Source organism: Engystomops pustulosus, chromosome 2, assembly GCF_040894005.1.
Source record: "Engystomops pustulosus chromosome 2, aEngPut4.maternal, whole genome shotgun sequence".
NCBI classification, from domain to species: Eukaryota; Metazoa; Chordata; class Amphibia; order Anura; family Leptodactylidae; genus Engystomops; species Engystomops pustulosus.
The window spans coordinates 29,145,379-29,164,074 of record NC_092412.1 but is presented as its reverse complement, the minus strand read 5'-3'; the positions used below and the strand labels follow the sequence as shown (position 1 = coordinate 29,164,074).

The following is an 18,696-nucleotide window of genomic DNA, read 5'->3' as shown; positions in this document are numbered from 1 at the left end:
TGAAGGTAAGCGCGAGTCCCGCGACATTTTTTTTTTTTTTTAATGCAGCGTTTTTTCCGAATCCGCCGGGTTTTCGGGAAATTCAGAGAAAATTGGCGCAAATCGGAAAAATTCGGGTAGCACGTTGGGAAAACGCGAATCGGGCCCTTAGTAAATGACCCCCATGGCGTTTACATTGTAGGAGAGGAGATTTGCCTTATTATACTTCTGCACACCCAGCACTAACACCTATCCGACCGAAAAGATCCAAAACACAGTGGGGCTCATTTACTAAGGGTCTGCGGACCGCATTTTCGTTGGGTTTCCCGAGGATTTCCGTGTTGCGCCGCATTTAACTGGGGTTTTTGGTGCACACGCTCTGATTTTGCAGCAATCGTGTCGACTTTCATTCAACGCAAATCGGGGGGCGTGGCCGTCGGACAACCCGACCGATTCGGACTGCACGCGGGATTTAAAATTCAAATTGTGTCACAAGACATGCACTTACAAGCACCGGGAAGAAGAAGGTGAACTCCGGCGGACCTTAGCAGGGAAGAGACACATGCAGGATATCGGGCGCACAAGCTATGTGAATGGCGCCGGACTTCATCTTCGTCGGACCGTCCGGATCAGGGATCGCGACAGGATCGGGTAAGTAAATTTGCCCCAGTGACACTGTTTGCTTCGGAAAACTTTTGGACTATCCATAAATCCCAATTTTTGTGATGGATAAAAAGAAATACAAAGAGCGGCCCCCTATTGTGTCCCACTAACAAAGGGGTTTATTCAGCATTGGTTGGGCCGCGCTTTTTTTTTTTTTTGGTCTATAATTGTTGCATCTCTGTTTTGACATCAAATAGTCGCACAGGGTGAATGACACTGGAATGTAGAAGCTCTGACAGATTTTTCAATCTGCTGCCTAGTGCAGGGGACTGTCAGAAATATGAGACAGTGGGGGTCATTTACTAAGGGCACGATTCACGTTTTCCCGACGTGTTACCCGAATATTTCCGATTTGCGACGATTTTCCCTTTATTGCCCCGGGATTTTGGCGCACGTGATCGGATTGTGGCGCATCAGTGCTGGCATGCACGCGGCAGAAATTGGGGGGCGTGGCCGAACGAAAACCTGACGGATTCAGAAAAACCGCCGCATTTAAAGAAAAAAAAAGTGTTGCAAGACTCGCGCTTACCTTCACCAGGAATAGGCCGGTGAACTTGGGTGCATTTCGGCGGGCCTCGGGGAACTTCAGCGCAGCTGCGCCACCTGGTGGACATCGGAGGAATTACCTTAGTGAATCCCGGCCGGACCCGACCCCACCGCAGAGAACGCGCCGCTGGATCGCGAATGGACCGGGTAAGTAAATCTGCCCCAGTCAGTCACAATCTCAGTCTCAGAACTTTCCCAAGAAGCCGACATTATCATACATAACTACCATAGTGTGCCTTATTCCTAAAACAGTCTTACATACAAAAAACATACCCACTCATAACATGGAATAAAATGGTAGAGTTTTAGAGTTTCTTTAAGCATTTGTGGTGGTGGTGGGGGGGGGGGTTGTGATGTAAAGGGCTAGTTAAAAATGAACAAATGTTAAAAGATTTTTTTTCCATTTTTAGTTTTTTTTGGGGATTAAAGTTACAAAAAGTTTTACTGTATTTTATGTACAGTATTTACATTTTCTTTTCAAACTAACTAAAAATGACTATTATTAATGACGGGGATGTTTATTTAATAAATAATATATATAGTCTCAGGCCAATGGATCGACAATGATGATAGCTTTAGATAGAGTATAGAGAGGGATTTTTTTTATTTTATTTGGAGACATTCATGTGTATTTCAAAATAATTATTAATATTTGATGTAATAAACCCTAAAATCTCTGCTGCCTGTGGTGAGCTATAGAGCAGCACCCCTTCTACCCCATCCGGAAGTAATATATCAACAGTGTCGAACTGGCCCACCAGATTACCAGCGGATCCTTCGGTGGGCCTTGCCTCAAGCCAATACTGAACCCCAGTGTCGGACTGGCCAACCAGAGTATCAGAGGATCCTCCGGTGGGCCCTGGCTCAACCCAATACTTAACCCCAGAGATCCATCAGAAAACAACACAATTAGAAGAATGCTAGAGTATATTTCCTAGGGGATAATAAAGTGTGGGCCCCCAGATTAATTTTCTCTGGTGGGACTAAGGAAACCCAGTGTGACATTGTATATCAGGTAAGTAGGTTCTCCATGCAGTATCTCACACTCACATGCTTACATGCTTTATAGCAGGTGACTGCGCCCCATCTTGCTGCAGGTAGTGCTGGCTGAGACAAGAAGCGAGAATGATAGAAATGTTAATTTTTACAAAGTCTACTGCATCAGGTTTTATAATGGCAATTTGCATATACTCCAGAATGTTATAAAGAGTGATCAGCTTAACAGCAATTAATTGCAAAGTCAGTATTTGCCTATAAAATTAACTTTTTCCCCAAAGCACATTTCAACTTCATTGCAGGCCTGCCTTAAAAGGAGCAGCTAACATTGTCTCAGTGATTGCTCCAGTAACACAGGGCTGGGTGTGGGTGTTGATGAGGACAGGGCTGGAGATCAATCTGTCATGATTAAGTAAGAATCACACCACTGAACACTTTAAAAGGAGGCTGGCGCTTGGCATTATTGTTTCTCTTCTGTTAACCATGGTTATCTCTAAAGAAACACATGCAGTCATCATTGCACTGCACAAAACTGGCCTCACAGGGAAGAATATCGCAGCTAGAAAGATTGCACCTCAGTCATCAATCTATCGCATCATCAAGGGATTCAAGGAGAGAGGTTCCATTGTTGCCAAAAAGGCTCCAGGGCGCCCAAGAAGGACCAGCAAGTGCCAGGATCGTCTCTTAAAGGTGTTTCAGCTTCGGGATCAGGCTACCAGCAGTGCAGAGCTTGCTCAGGAATGGCAGCAGGCAGGTGTGAGTGCATCTGCACGCACTGTGAGACTGCGGAGACTCTTGGAGCAAGGCCTGGTGTCAAGGAGGGCAGAAAGAAGCCACTTCTCTCCAGAAAAAACATCAGGGACAGAGTGATATTCTGCAAAAGGTACAGCGAGTGGACTGCTGAGGACTGGGGTAAAGTCATTTTCTCTGATGAATCCCATTTCCGATTGTTTGGAGCATCTGGAAAACAGCTTGTTCGGAGAAGACAAGGTGAGCGATGCCACCAGTCTTGTCTCATGCCAACTGTACAGCCTCCTGCAACCACTCATGTGTGGGGCGGCTTCTCAGCCAAGGGAATCGGCTCTATCACAGTCTTGCCTAAAAACACCTCCATGAATAAAGAATGGCACCAGAATGTCCTCCAAGAGCAACTTCTCCCAACCGGCCAAGAGCAGTTTGGTGATCAACAATGCCTATTCCAGCATGATGGAGCACCTTGCCATAAAGCAATGGTGATAACTAAATGGCTCCGGGAACAAAACATAGAGATTTGGGGTCCATGGCCTGGAAACTCCCCAGATCTTAATCCCATTGAGAACTTGTGGTCAATCATCAAGTGCGGGGGGACAAACAAAACCAACAAAATGCAGCAGTGATTGTGCAGGAATGGACGGCTATCAGTCAGGATTTGGTCCAGAAGTTGATTGAGAGCTGCCAGGGAGAATTGCAGAGGTCCTGAAGAAGAAGGGGCAACACTGCAAATACTGACTCGCTGCAGTAACTCATTGTAACTGACAATAAAAGCTTTTGTTCCTCATAATATGATTGCACTTGTATTTCTGTATGTGATAAAAACATCTGATAAACCAGAGGGCAACAGATCATGTGACAATATAATATTTGTGTCATTCTCAAAACTTTTGGCCATGACTCTTTGTCCCCCATAAGGTCAGAAACAACTCCTAGGTGACATTTTTAAAGGTTTTTAAAGATCAGGAACAAGAGAATAATGGGATCAGAAAACATTAAAAGGGATAAATCACTTATTATGAATAAATGTGACATCATGGCTGTTAGTTAATCAGTAAGTATGAGGAACACTGACCAGGAGAACAGAGCTACATTCACTGCTGCAAAATCAATACCTGCTTATTTGTCATCCCTGCCGAGGGAGTTCAGGGTCCTTCCAAATTCTTTGCGGGCAGATCATCAGTGTTTGCCTATCACCGCTAGCTTTGTCATCCGTGTGCCTGACTGCAGAGTCCTACTAATCCTCCTGGTGAGACACAACTCAATTTCGTCGATCTTCACCAAGCTACCAGGTAACGACGACTTACCATGTTGACCTTCTATGTGAGAACTGTCTGGGTGGGGGGTTTAATTCAGGTTAGGGGTCCCTTGACCGAAAATGATAGAGCCCTTACTTAATATAATGTTAGCACTGTACAGTAAGTAACGCATAGTAAGGCTGCAAGGACTTCATGAATCCATGCGTAGAGTCTATAGGGGTGACAGGTGGAACGAAATCTGATTCCGTAACAATGGTATATAAAAGTCGGGGCACAGTCATCAGGGGGTGCAGTGCCAGAAGTCATACCAAGACGCTGGTGATGACTACACCAGTATTATAAATCTGAGGCATTATATGACCCTAATGGGAAATTTGTCATAGTTCCCCTATGAAACAAAGTGCCTCGTGGAGTTAATGTGAGTCTGTAATGTCCCGTGTGGGAGTCAGATATTCTTCACTTTTTTTAACTTAAAAACAGAAATTATAAGCAGGGGCATAGGTTAAAGGAAATCTACCATCATGATAAACCAGGGACACTTACTCATAGATGCAGGCACCGTGACTGCGGTAATCATCTTATATTTTGTATCCATGGTCTTCTTCCTTCTAAAATCAACTTCAGAAATTATGCTTACGAGCCTGTGGGCTACCCTGTACCCTCTTTGATCCGGCTTTACAGGTTGTTACTCTGTTTCTCCCCCTGCTTCCTCAGCACATGTGCAGAGAGACACAAAAAGATATATTGCCAACAGTCTATGTCCTAACAAGCATGGCTGGCACCAGCTCTGAGCGTACTGGGCAAGTGCCAGGGCCCAGAGCTGCTAGGAGGGCCCACAAAAGGTTGTACATAATGAATCCATAGGAGTGAGGGATGCTTTATATAAAATAACCATAAGGGGCTGTTTTTTATCATAATCTAGGGAACATGAGACAGAATTTTTAATGCCACTAATTGTGTTCACTACCAAGGCTCAGTCGCCCAGTGGTCTACTAAAACCTGGAGCCGACTCTGCCAACAAGTTATTACTTTTTTTTTGTAGAGAACCATAATATGAAGTTGCAGATTTATATGGCTATGTTCTAAGTATGACATACATTATTTGTGACCAAAAAAACTTCCCAGTCACCAATTGTAAAGCTGGTATCTTAATGGGGTCATCAGTGTAACGTTATATCAGGAGTGTATATACCATTGAGTAGACATATCCATTACAAGATACATATATGTTTGATAAACTCCCGGTCCAGACATATAAATATCCTCCATCATTGTGAAGGCAAGACTTCCTGCATCTAAACTTAGCGGCGTTCCTAATATTTATGGAGCGACGTACCGGAAGCTGCTCATCGCTCTGCTGTATAAACAGCCACATACATCATTCAGATGAGTTTATAATATGCAACATAATATATCTTAAGAACCGTCTGTGAAACGGTCACCAGGCCCCCCCCCCCCCTCCTGTTCTGGTGATCAATAGGGGCACTTGGCAACAGACTTTCAACTATCACCTTCTATCCGAGTAGCCTTTGAATTGGGATGTGCCGTACCTTAGGGGCTCGTAACTATGTTGACGGAAATGTACAGAACAATAAAATTAGGCTAAGCTAAACATACTTACCCAGTGGAGTAACTAGAAGCTGATGGGCCCCAGTGCAAAGTCTGTGCCAGGCCCCCGACTATAATGTATGGTATATAGTAGTAGTCTTCTCATATGGGAAAGTGACACCTTATAGGGCCCCTAAGCCTCCTGGGCCTGGTTATGATCGCACCCTCTGCATAGGTACGCCCCTGTACTTACCTATTGTCCTCTTCTTCCCGATTCCGGCACTGGTCTTCTTTAATCATGACAAACCAGGATCGGCTGAAAAAACAGACGGATAAAAAGCAGGCCGGAGCCTATGTTTTCTATCATTAAGACTTTTCCTATCCCCGATACACAGATTTTACCCTATTTTTTCAGTCTCATTTTAATCTTTGTGTAAGTATACAGAAATAGCCTTCATTTCAGTGTAGCTGCTGCTCAGTACTTACCCCTAGATTCCTAGTTTCGGTGTAGAGTTGCCCTTCAGATTTGTATTGATCAGGACTGTGGATATGCATCAAACTTCCGGTTTCCATGGAAGTGCACTCAAACACGGCCCGATGGAGCCCTGTCACGACTTCTTCATGCAGAGATATATTCAGTAAGGACATTAGAGTCTGTTTGCGAATTATGTGAAAGGTCTAGAGAGGCAACAATTGTGCTCCATCGGTTCCTGCCATCTGTTTACCTAAAGCAAATGGACAGTATGGACTCTTTCTGAGTTTGCTTAGCAAATACACAGTTCAATATAGTTTTCATGTATGTTTCAGGTAAGTCAAGTTATTGAAAGGTTACTCCTAGACACCATCACGTCCACTGTCACTGACCTAGCAGCGAATGGAGAGCAAGAAGACCTCGCCCCATATCACTTACTTCTATGGGAGTTCTGAGATGGTTTTACACAATGCCCAGGGGTAGGGATTAAAATTGTTAACAATAGGTTCCCTACTTTTGGAGCGAGAAGATTCCGTAGTGTAGGGTGGCACAAGAAAAATATTATACCTACTCTAATAAGCAATTACAATATTTAAAATGATCTTTATATCAATATAATATTTGAATTAATTTTTTGCATCCATATCCTTATATATATATCTGTATGTTTGTAGCTCCATGAAAGGCTGTATGCTACAGCTGTAGCTCCATGTGTGACTGTGAACTGTAGCTTTAGCTGAATGTATGGCTGGCTACTGCTGCTGTAGCTTCATGAAAGGCTGTGTACTGCCACTGTAGCTACGTGTATGGATGTGTACTTCCTCTGTAGCTCCATGTATGGGAGTGTACTGCTGCTGTCGCTCCATGTGTGACTGTGAACTGTGGCTTTAGCTGAATGTATGGCTATGTACTCCTGCTGTAGCTCCATATATGGCTGTGTACTGCCACTGTAGCTCAATGTATGGCTGTGTACTTCCACTGTAGCTCAATGTATGGCTGTGTACTGCGGCTGTAGCTACATGTATGGTTGAACCAAATACACAGATGAAGCAGCACTCCAAAAAAGTTAGATGAAGAAAGTGATGTTTATTCCACCAGTGATGCGACGTTTCGTCTTTTCATTAAAGACATTCTCAAGCATGAGAATGTCTTTAATGAAAAGACGAAACGTCGCATCACTGGTGGAATAAACATCACTTTCTTCATCTAACTTTTTTGGAGTGCTGCTTCATCTGTGTATTTTGTTCTACCGTTGGAGGGGTTGTCGGACCCCCACGAAGACCTGCACCCTACGATTTTCCGCACGGTGCCGCTCCAACCTTTATGTTTTACATGTATGGTTGTATACTGCGGCTGTAGCTCCATGTATGGCTGTGTACTGTGGCTGTAGCTCCATGTATGGCTGTGTACTGCGGCTTTAGCTCCATGTATGGCTGTGGCTCCATATATGGCTGTGTACTGCGGCTGTAGCTACATGTATGGTTGGGTACTGCCACTGTACCTCCATGTATGGCTGTGTACTGCGGCTGTAGCTCCATGTATGGCTGTGTACTGCGGCTGTAGCTACATGTATGGTTGGGTACTGCCACTGTAGCTCCATGTATGGCTGTGTACTGCTCCTGTAGCTCCATGTATGGCTGTGTACTGCAGCTGTAGCTCCATGTATGGCTGTGTACTGCAGCTGTAGCTCCATGTATGGTTGTATACTGCGGCTGTAGCTCCATGTATGGCTGTGTACTGCGGCTGTAGCTCCATGTATGGCTGTGGCTCCATGTATGGTTGTGTACTGCGGCTGTAGCTACATGTATGGTTGGGTACTGCCACTGTACCTCCATGTATGGCTGTGTACTGCGGCTGTAGCTCCATGTATGTGCAACATCCCCCACCAGGGCCTAGCCTTTTCTCGGGGGCCTGGAGTCAGCCGGGGCCCGCAGTACCTGAGTGGCTGGCGGTTGCGGCCTAGGCACGCTAGTGTCACGGTGCTTGGTATGGGGAACCGGAGGGCTGTCCTACAGCCTGGCAGGTCTTCAGCAGGGTGGTGTTGGCAAGAAATGATGAGGGAGAGGCTGCTATAGCGGTTCTCCCTGGGGCAACCCTTTGGTGTCTAAAGTATGAGTCTCTGTGTAGTGGACATGGTGCCTGTGATGATGGTAGCCGTAGTAGCAGGGACCAGACGGAGGTTATTGGAACCGACAGGAACCGCAGCAACGTGCCTTTAACAGAGTAGTGGAGTGCTGAGATGCAGTTGGAGGGAGCCACAGGATGTAGAGCGCCAGCCTGGATGCAGAGGGCAGGATGGGAGGTAGCTGCGTCCTAGTAGGATGCTTCAGCTTGTCCTGGGTTGCTTCAGGTATCACCCTTAAAGGTAGGATGATACCCCTTTCCACACTAACTCTTAGCTATTAGTTCCACTCTTCAGGCAGGGGCTAGGCTCTTCCTGCTCTGGTCTGGTATGCTAGCTGTATAGAGTTTATACTGGAGTTACTCCAGTCTGCTTCTGCAGACTCCTAGGTCTGACTGCTCTCTACTCTCTCCTGAGAGAACTGATTACTTCTAGAAGTTTCCAGGGATCTTGTTACTCCCCTCTGGTCAGGTGGTGGCTACTCCTCCAATTACATCTCAGCTCACAGAACAGTGTGTAACACATGTGATTGGCTGACACATATTACATCACAGGAAACAATTAACTCCTGCCTTACCAGGCAGGATCTACCACTGCAATGTTCCCCTGTATCCTATAAGGACTATGTAGTGTGATGTAGTAACATGCTGTGGGGCTGACTAGACCCTACACAGGCTGCAAGCTACATGGTGGGACGTATTCGCAACCACTCCTCTGCCTTGCATCGGCGAGGGTGTTGCATACCCCCGGGGCAATTGAAAGAGCCGCCCTTGGCTCGACTACAGACTGATTGGGGCGCAGAGGTAGATAGGGGCACTTCTGTGAAGTGCAGGCTACATGATCTGTAGGGACAAACCGCCCATGGTCCTGGAGACAGGCACCTGGGTTGGTGTCGGACTAAGACAAGGACATGTAAATGCAAAGTATGACAGTTGGTCGCTAACGCCATTAAACCAAACTGTACAGTAGGAAAGGTGTGGTGTCATGTACTGTAATCCACTCCTTGCACCAAGGCCTGTATATTTGTTATGTAAACACTTCTTCCCTGGCGACAAATATATAGTGTGTGTATATGCATTACATGGGCATATGTGACACAATGAGACATTATACAAATGTATAAGTACCTGCCGACTGACATTCTTACCCTTGTATGAGTGGCATCCAGGTGCTATCTCTGTAACACCCCCGGTCCCCTAAAGACCCGCAGTTTACGGACTACCCCCACTTGCAAACCTCGGTTTGAGGCATAAGATATCGGTCAGGGTTTTACATAGAGACGGTCCGACACAGCCACACTACAATCTGAAAAGCCTATCAAAGGTTAGTGCAAACTACTGACATATATTGACAGAGTGCAAACATGTTGTAAACTCACATTGGCTTAGGAGCTCAATGGGTACACATCTTGAACGTTACAAACGTTACATAGGTAGGCTACTCAGGGTAGCAGGATAAATAAATGTCTCTTTACCTGGAAAGGGAAGGCATAAAAGTGCATGCAGAATGTCCATACCTAAAAAGGAAGGCATTAAGTGCAAGACAATAGCAATGAAATAGAAACTTTTCCTTGGAGTATCTGGCAAAAGTCTCACAGAAGGTCTTTAATGGCAAAGTCCATCTTCTGGGTACAGCCCTTGATGTGGGGAAAAGTGCAATAGAGAAGCAAAGGGTCTCCTCTATGTGTAGAGGGACAGAGTCCTTTGAAGGAATCTCTGCGGTGGCAGAGGAAGGGGTGCTATCATAGCACATTACAGTGGGCAGTTCAAGGAAAATCTCTTGACTGAGATGAATAAGGGTGAGAGTCTCAGGAAAGTCTCTGGCTCTATAGGGTTAGCGGAAATAATATTTACAATAGGCACAGTACCTGAAGAGGGCTACAGCCCATCAGGGGTTAATCAGATGCATCGCTGGTTTCAGCAGGGACAGGATCCAGAATCAGCAGGGAATCCTGTGCATCCTCAGCGGAAGTAGGAGCCTGCTGGGGACACCCGGTGGCAGTTGCAGGTACTGCAGGCTCAGCAGCATCCTCCTGACATTCAGGTGGAGGGGCGCTGTTGCCCGGGATGTCGGCTGTTCCAGCCGGGGGCTCAACAGAGCCAGGGACCACGGAGGGGTCCAGAAATAAGTAAATGGGATCCTGCGGCAGCGCCGCGGCTCCTTCCAGCTCCGATTCTTCAGGGGCCGGGTCGTCACCCCACTGGTAACCGGCAGGTGGAGATGAGGGTCTAGTTGGAGCCTCCGGATATCTGGCAACGGGATCTGGCAACGCTCCCTGCAGGGGAGACGGTGGGGGTGGCGCCCTGGATCATGCCCGGCCCATGGATAGCAATGGGGCCTGTATTTACGATCACCGTGGATGGAGCATTCACGTGGGTCACCGCCCGGGGACTCGCAGCCGAGGAAGAAGACGTGTTCGGAGACTCCGGCCATTCGTCGTCCTCGTACAGCTCGTCACATGATGGGTAGCGGTCCTCATCAGAGTCCGGGATCACGCCAGCTGCCCACGGCCCTCAAGGTCCCTCCTGCATGGAAAACTCGATGCATTCCCCCGGCCTCAGATTATGGAGTCTCTCCGGCGAATCAGGCCTTTTGACGGACCGGCGGGGAATAAATACCTCCCGTCCGGTATAGTCTTGAGTGGCAAAGCCATAGCCACGCTGCCGGTCAAAGTACCGGACCATGCCGGTGGTGCGGTTCTGCTTCACCCAGGCTCCTTCTTTAGATCGGCCGGCCATGTAGCGCTGGGCCTCCTTCTCTCGGCGTCGCTGTTCCGAGACAGCGTCTCGGAGTTGCCGGCGGAGGGCCTCACCTCGAGGCTGCGGAGGTGCCGGTGCTGGAGTAGGTCTCTCCGGTGCAGGTCCTGGTCTCGCAGGTGGTCGGGCAGGTGCCGGAACTGGAGCAGGAGCAGCCGGAGGGTCAGGAACCACAACAGCAGGTATGGCAGGCTGGTCGGCAGGAGCAGTAGGCCTCGGTGCAGGTTGCACAGCAGCAGTAGCCCAGGCGCTGGCTCGACAGGAGTCGGGGCCTCCCCACGTGGCGCCTCCATGTGGGCCCGCGGTACCAGCATGGTAGCCGGGAGAGGCACTAGGAACCGCCCGGATGGTGCTTGGCGCTCCGTCACTGTCTGGAGGCACGTCCTCGTGACGAAGGCTCGGGTCAGTCCACGATGCAGCCGGTGCCCAGCGAAGGGCCTCCGGACCGGCTGAGCAGAGACCACAATCATAGTCTCAAGAACTTCCAGGAACTCCGGTTGTTCCACGAAGGGGAATGGCCGAGGACCCCACATGGTGTTGACCTCACTGCACAAGATCCACACCAGTTCTGGCATTTCGTTGAGGCGGGGCAGGAAGTCCACTTCGTGCCAGAGGGAGGAGTCCAAGTCTTTCCCGCCAAGAGCTGTGGCGGGCTCTATTTTTTCCTGCGCCACAGGAGGCGGGGTTCGCGCCATTGGCGTGTGGGTGGAGCTTGGTGTGTCATCTGGGTTTCCCGCCAGTGAAGGTTTTGGCGGGCTGGAATTACTTGCTGCCCCACAGTTTCGTGAGGTAAAATGCTTCAGGCGCGGCAGCGCCGGATGTAGCAGAGCTGACAAAGTTCTTTGCAGGGTTTAACCTCTTGAGTGCTGGAGCGGTGCTCGACAGCACGTGGTAATACAGTTCAATGCAGAAGCACACAATCACTTGGGCCTAAACCCGAATGGCAGCAGGGTTAGGCAGCACAGTCTTTGTAATAAAGTACAGTCTGTAGTGCCAGAATAAGGCACAGAAGTATAAATCCTGTTCGTGACGCCACTTGCAACATCCCCCACCGGGGCCTAGCCTTTTCTCGGGGGCCTGGAGTCAGCCGGGGCCCGCAGTACCTGAGTGGCTGGTGGTTGCGGCCTAGGCACGCTAGTGTCACGGTGCTTGGTATGGGGAACCGGAGGGCTGTCCTACAGCCTGGCAGGTCTCCAGCAGGGTGGTGTTGGCAAGAAATGATGAGGGAGAGGCTGCTATAGCGGTTCTCCCTGGGGCAACCCTTTGGTGTCTAGAGTATGAGTCTCTGTGTAGTGGACAGGGTGCCTGTGATGATGGTAGCCGTAGTAGCAGGGACCAGACGGAGGCAGAGGTTGAACAAAAACAACTTACAGTTCTTTATTGGAACTGACAGGAACCGCAGCAACGTGCCTTTAACAGAGTAGTGGAGTGCTGAGATGCAGTTGAAGGGAGCCACAGGATGTAGAGCGCCAGCCTGGATGCAGAGGGCAGGCTGGGAGGTAGCTGTGTCCTAGTAGGATGCTTCAGCTTGTCCTGGGTTGCTTCAGGTATCACCCTTAAAGGTAGGATGATACCCCTTTCCTCACTAACTCTTAGCTATTAGTTCCACTCTTCAGGCAGGGGCTAGGCTCTTCCTGCTCTGGTCTGGTATGCTAGCTGTATAGAGTTTATACTGGAGTTACTCCAGTCTGCTTCTGCAGACTCCTAGGTCTGACTGCTCTCTACTCTCTCCTGAGAGAACTGACTTCTTCTGGAAGTTTCCAGGGATCTTGTTACTCCCCTCTGGTCAGGTGGTGGCTACTCCTCCAATTACATCTCAGCTCACAGAACAGTGTGTAACACATGTGATTGGCTGACACATATTACATCACAGGAAACAATTAACTCCTGCCTTACCAGGCATGATCTACCACTGCAATGTTCCCCTGTGTCCTATAAGGACTATGTAGTGTGATGTAGTAACATGCTGTGGGGCTGACTAGACCCTACACAGGCTGCAAGCTACATGGTGGGACGTATTCGCAACCACTCCTCTGCCTTGCATCGGCGAGGGTGTTGCATATGGTTGTATACTGCGGCTGTAGCTCCATGTATGGCTGTGTACTGCGGCTGTAGCTCCATGTATGGCTGTGTACTGCGGCTGTAGCTCCATGTATGGCTGTGTACTGCGGCTGTAGTTCCATGTATGGCTGTGTACTGCGGCTGTAGCTCCATGTATGGCTGTGTACTGTGGCTGTAGCTCCATTTATGGCTGTGTACTGTGGCTGTAGCTCCATGTATGGCTGTGTACTGCGGCTGTAGCTCCATGTATGGCTGTGTACAGTGGCTGTAGCTCCATGTATGGCTGTGTACTGCTGCTGTAGCTCCATGTATGGCTGTGTACTGCGGCTGTAGCTCCATGTATGGCTGTGTACTGCGGCTGTAGCTACATGTATGGTTAGGTACTGCCACTGTAGCTCCATGTATGTTTGTGTGCTGCCACTGTAGCTACATTTATGGCTGTGTACTGCCACTGTAGCTACATGTATGGATGTGTACTGCCACTTTAGCACCATGAATGGTTGTGTACTACCTCTGTAGCTCCATGTATGACTGTGTACTTCTACTGTAGCACCATGTGTGACTGTGAACTGTGTCTTTAGCTGAATGTATGGCTGTGTACTGCGACTGAAGCTCCATGTATGGATGTGTACTGCTGTTGTAGCTCCATGTATGGGTGTGTACTGCTGCTGCAGCTCCATGTATGGCTGTGTACTGCGGCTGTAGCTCCATGTATGGCTGTGTACTGCTGCTGTAGCTCCATGTATGGCTGTGCACCGCAGCTTTAGCTCCATGTATGGCTGTGTACTGCTGCTGCAGCTCCATGTATGGCTGTGCACTGCAGCTGTAGTGCTATATATGGCTGTGTACTGCTGTTGTAGCTCCATGTATGGCTGTGCACTGCAGCTTTAGCTCCATGTATGCTCTATTTACTGCAGATCTAGAAGCATGCACGGCTATGCACTGCAGCTTTTTCTTCATCTATGCCTGTGTACTGTGGCTGTTGCTCCATCTACAGCTGTCTACTGCCACTGTAGCTCCATGTATGGCTGCAGCTCAATATGAAAAATGAATTGCAAAGAGTCTCTTTGTTGCTTCTCCTCATAGAAGAAATGGAGGGAAATGCAGCAGAATTGTGAGCTCATGGGTTATATAAGCACTTACCGTAAATCTGGAAATTGACAGATGAAGACTTTGAGCAGGAAGACTCTTCCTCATCATCTACTTCACATTCTTATCACAAACTTAAAACTGTTCTCTTGCTTCTGTACAGATGACTATAATGCTTCCCTCAATAACCAAAATAGTAGCAATGCCCTCACAGTAGCTGCAATAGTGACAGTGTCCCCACATGTAGACAATATATTAACAATGTCGCCACAGTAGCCTGTGTAGTAACAGGATCCCACAGTAGTAAAGGGCCTCCACGGTTGCCCCCCTCTGGTTGTCTCCAGAGTAGTCAATAGAAACAGTGCCACAACAGTAGCCAATATAGTAACAAGGCCCCAAAGTAATCAATATAATAACAGGGTCCCCACAGTAGTCATCATCATCATTTTATAATTGATTCTCTTATTTCATTATACAAGCTGGTATATAAATGTGTTTCTTCATCAGTTCTGCAGCAATGACTTTGATGACATTTCTGTAATTGTCGCTTACCTGATGAAGACCCTAGCACTCCTGTCTGTCAGGTGTGTCCGCACTGGAAGGCTCCCTTGCTTACAGGATGAAAGTTTATGGACATTTCATGGACCGTTGACCTATAATTATGGTGTCATAGTATAATGAAGCTAATCTTTATCTACAATGCTGTTTAAATGGGCCACCCGTATAAGTGAAATCGCTTACTATTGTTACATACTCCATCCTTCCACCAAACCTATCCATCACAATTGATGGCTCTACATTCTCCCCAATCCCATTAGTCTGATGTCTTGAAGTAACATTTGACTTCCTTTTCCGATAAACATCCAGACCCTTACTACAAGCTGACGCCTCTATCTCCAGAACATCTCTCACATCCGCTCTTTCCCTGACTCTACAAAATTACTAGTCTGTTCCCTCATCATCTCCCGCATGGACTATTATAATATTATTCTCTGTGGTCTCCCAGCTAACTCTCTAACGCCCCTTCAATCTATCCTTACCTCTGCTGCCCGGCTCCTGGCTTCTCCTCTGCCTCTCCTCTCTGCCAGACTCTCCACTGGTTACCTATTGTACAGCGAGTTCAGTTTAAAATACTAACCATGACCTACAAAGTCACCCACACCCTGTCCCCTCCATATATCTCTTAACTCATCAGCCAATACCACCCCATGCGTAATCTTTATTCCTCACAGGACCTTCAACTTTAGGACCATCCTCTCTTCTCACAACCGCAGCCAATGCCACCCCATGCGTAATCTCCGCAGCCAATGCCATCCCATGCGTAATCTCCATTCCTCACAGGACCTTCAACTTTAGGACCAGCCGCTCTTCTCACAACCACAGCCAATGCCACCCCATGCGTAATTTCCATTCCTCACATGACCTTCAGCTTTAGGACCATCCTCTCTTCTCACAACCGCAGCCAATGCCACCCCATGCGTAATCTCCATTCCTCACAGGACCTGCAACTTTAGGACCATCCGCTCTTCTCACAACCGCAGCAAATGCCACCCCATGCGTAATCTCCATTCCTCACAGGACCTTCAACTTTAGGACCAGCCGCTCTTCTCACAACCACAGCCAATGCCACCCCATGCGTAATCTCCATTCCTCACAGGACCTTCAACTTTAGGACCAGCCGCTCTTCTCACAACCACAGCCAATGCCACCCCATGCGTAATTTCCATTCCTCACAGGACCTTCAGCTTTAGGACCATCCTCTCTTCTCACAACCGCAGCCAATGCCACCCCATGCGTAATCTCCATTCCTCACAGGACCTGCAACTTTAGGACCATCCTCTCTTCTCACAACCACAGCCAATGCCACCCCATGCGTAATCTCCATTCCTCACAGGACCCTCAACTTTAGGACCATCCTCTATTGTCACAACCACAGCCAATGCCACCCCATGCGTAATTTCCATTCCTCACAGGACCTGCAACTTTAGGACCATCCGCTCTTCTCACAACCGCAGCCAATGCCATCCCATGCGTAATCTCCATTCCTCACAGGACCTGCAACTTTAGGACCATCCGCTCTTCTCACAACCACAGCCAATGCCACCCCATGCGTAATTTCCATTCCTCACAGGACCTTCAGCTTTAGGACCATCCGCTCTTCTCACAACCACAGTCAATGCCACCCCATGCGTAATCTCCATTCCTCACAGGACCCTCAACTTTAGGACCATCCGCTCTTCTCACAACCGAAGCCAATGCCACCCCATGCGTAATCTCCATTCCTCACAGGACCTTCAACTTTAGGACCATCCGGTCTTCTCACAAGCGCATCCAGAACTTCTCCCGTGCATCTCCCATACTCTGGAACTCTCTACTAAAATGTGTCAGACTTTCCCCCGCCTTCCAAACCTTGAAATTTAACATGAAAACCCACCTGTTCAGGATCACACAATAACCCTATGTAATAATGTAATGTAATGTTTGTAAACTTCTTGTATATAGATAAATATATAAAAATATGGCAATGTTGACGTGTAAAATCCCTTTAAAAAAGGCAATTAAGGGATAATTTTTTACTCTAAAAGTGAACCTACCTAATGTTAAAACAAAAGTAAAAAACAAAAAACATGCCACACCAGGGCGGAGATAAGGACCATTGAAGTTATAAAGTTCTAATATTTATTTATTTATTTTTTTATTGGCCAACTGAGGCCAATTAAAAAAAAAACTCTTGATTCTTGACCCTGGTAATTGAGAAGTATCTATGAATTGTATTGTACCGTCTCCTCATTCAGTTATGGTTTATTTTCCCTTGTGATTTGGAAGATTGTTTATGTGTTGGTTCCTGAGGAGTTAAGTTTTAAGCCAGAAAAAAAAAAAAGTTTTATTTATTTAAAAGGTCAGACGGAAATTTCCTGAAATCAGACTAATCAAGAAATTTAAACATAATACATTATCTTGAGACACATAAACAAGCTAAACTTTGTGAGATCCACAACTAATTATATGCATTTACATAATGTGCCGTAGATGTGTCCCAGCAGGAGTCTGACATCTCTAACACCCCCATATAGATTATATATTACTGTGTTATAGTAGTTATATTCCTGTACATAGGGGGCAGTATTATAGTAGTTATATTCCTGTACATAGGGGGGCAGTATTATAGCAGTTATATTCCTGTACATAGAGGGCAGTATTATAGTAGTTATATTCTTGTACATAGGAGGCAGTATTATAGTAGTTATATTCTTGTACATAGGGGGCAGTATTATAGTAGTTATATTCTTGTACATAGGGGGCAGTATTATAGTAGTTATATTCCTGTACATAGAGGGCAGTATTATAGTAGTTATATTCCTGTACATAGGGGGCAGTATTATAGTAGTTATATTCTTGTACATAGGGGGCAGTATTATAGTAGTTATATTCTTGTACATAGGGGGCAGTATTATAGTAGTTATATTCTTGTACATAGGGGGCAGTATTATAGTAGTTATATTCCTGTACATAGAGGGCAGTATTATAGTAGTTATATTCCTGTACATAGGGGGCAGTATTATAGTAGTTATATTCTTGTACATAGGGGGCAGTATTATAGTAGTTATATTCTTGTATATAGGGGACAGTATTATAGTAGTTATATTCCTGTACATAGTTGGCAGTATTATAGTAGTTATATTCTTGTACATAGGGGGCAGTATTATAGTAGTTATATTCTTGTACATAGGAGCAGTATTATAGTAGTTATATTCTTGTACATAGGGTGCAGTATTATAGTAGTTATATTCTTGCACGTAGGGGGCAGTGTTATAGTAGTTATATTCTTGTACATAGGGGGCAGTATTATAGTAGTTATATTCCTGTACATAGAGGGCAGTATTATAGTAGTTATATTCCTGTACATAGGGAGCAGTATTATAGTAGTTATATTCCTGTACATAGGGGCAGTATAGTAGTTATATTCCTGTACATAGGGGGCAGTATTATAGTAGTTATATTCCTGTACATAGGGGCAGTATTATAGTAGTTATATTCCTGTACATAGAGGGCAGTATTATAGTAGTTATATTCTTGTACATAGGGGGCAGTATTATAGTAGTTATATTCCTGTACATAGGGGCAGTATTATAGTAGTTATATTCCTGTACATAGGGGGCAGTATTATAGTAGTTATATTCTTGTACATAGGGGACAGTATTATAGTAGTTATATTCTTGTACATAGGGAGCAGTATTATAGTAGTTATATTCTTGTACATAGGGGGTAGTATTATAGTAGTTATATTCTTGTACATAGGAGGCAGTATTATAGTAGTTATATTCTTGTACATAGGAGGCAGTATTATAGTAGTTATATTCTTGTATATAGGGGCAGTATTATAGCAGTTATATTCCTGTACATAGGGGGCAGTATTATAGTAGTTATATTCCTGTACATAGGGAGCAGTATTAT

At 46.5% G+C, this 18,696-nt stretch overlaps 1 protein-coding gene across 1 annotated transcript in view; it reads left to right on the top strand.

The window, feature by feature from the left end:
- The first annotated feature begins 4,048 nt into the window (after positions 1–4,048).
- LOC140116439 (transmembrane 4 L6 family member 1-like) overlaps positions 4,049–18,696 on the top strand; it is a 31,698-nt gene continuing 17,050 nt past the window's right edge. Inside the window, exon 1 of the mRNA XM_072132966.1 lies at positions 4,049–4,226. The gene's annotated coding sequence lies outside the window, so the exon portion shown is untranslated. The remainder of the gene's footprint in view (positions 4,227–18,696) is intronic.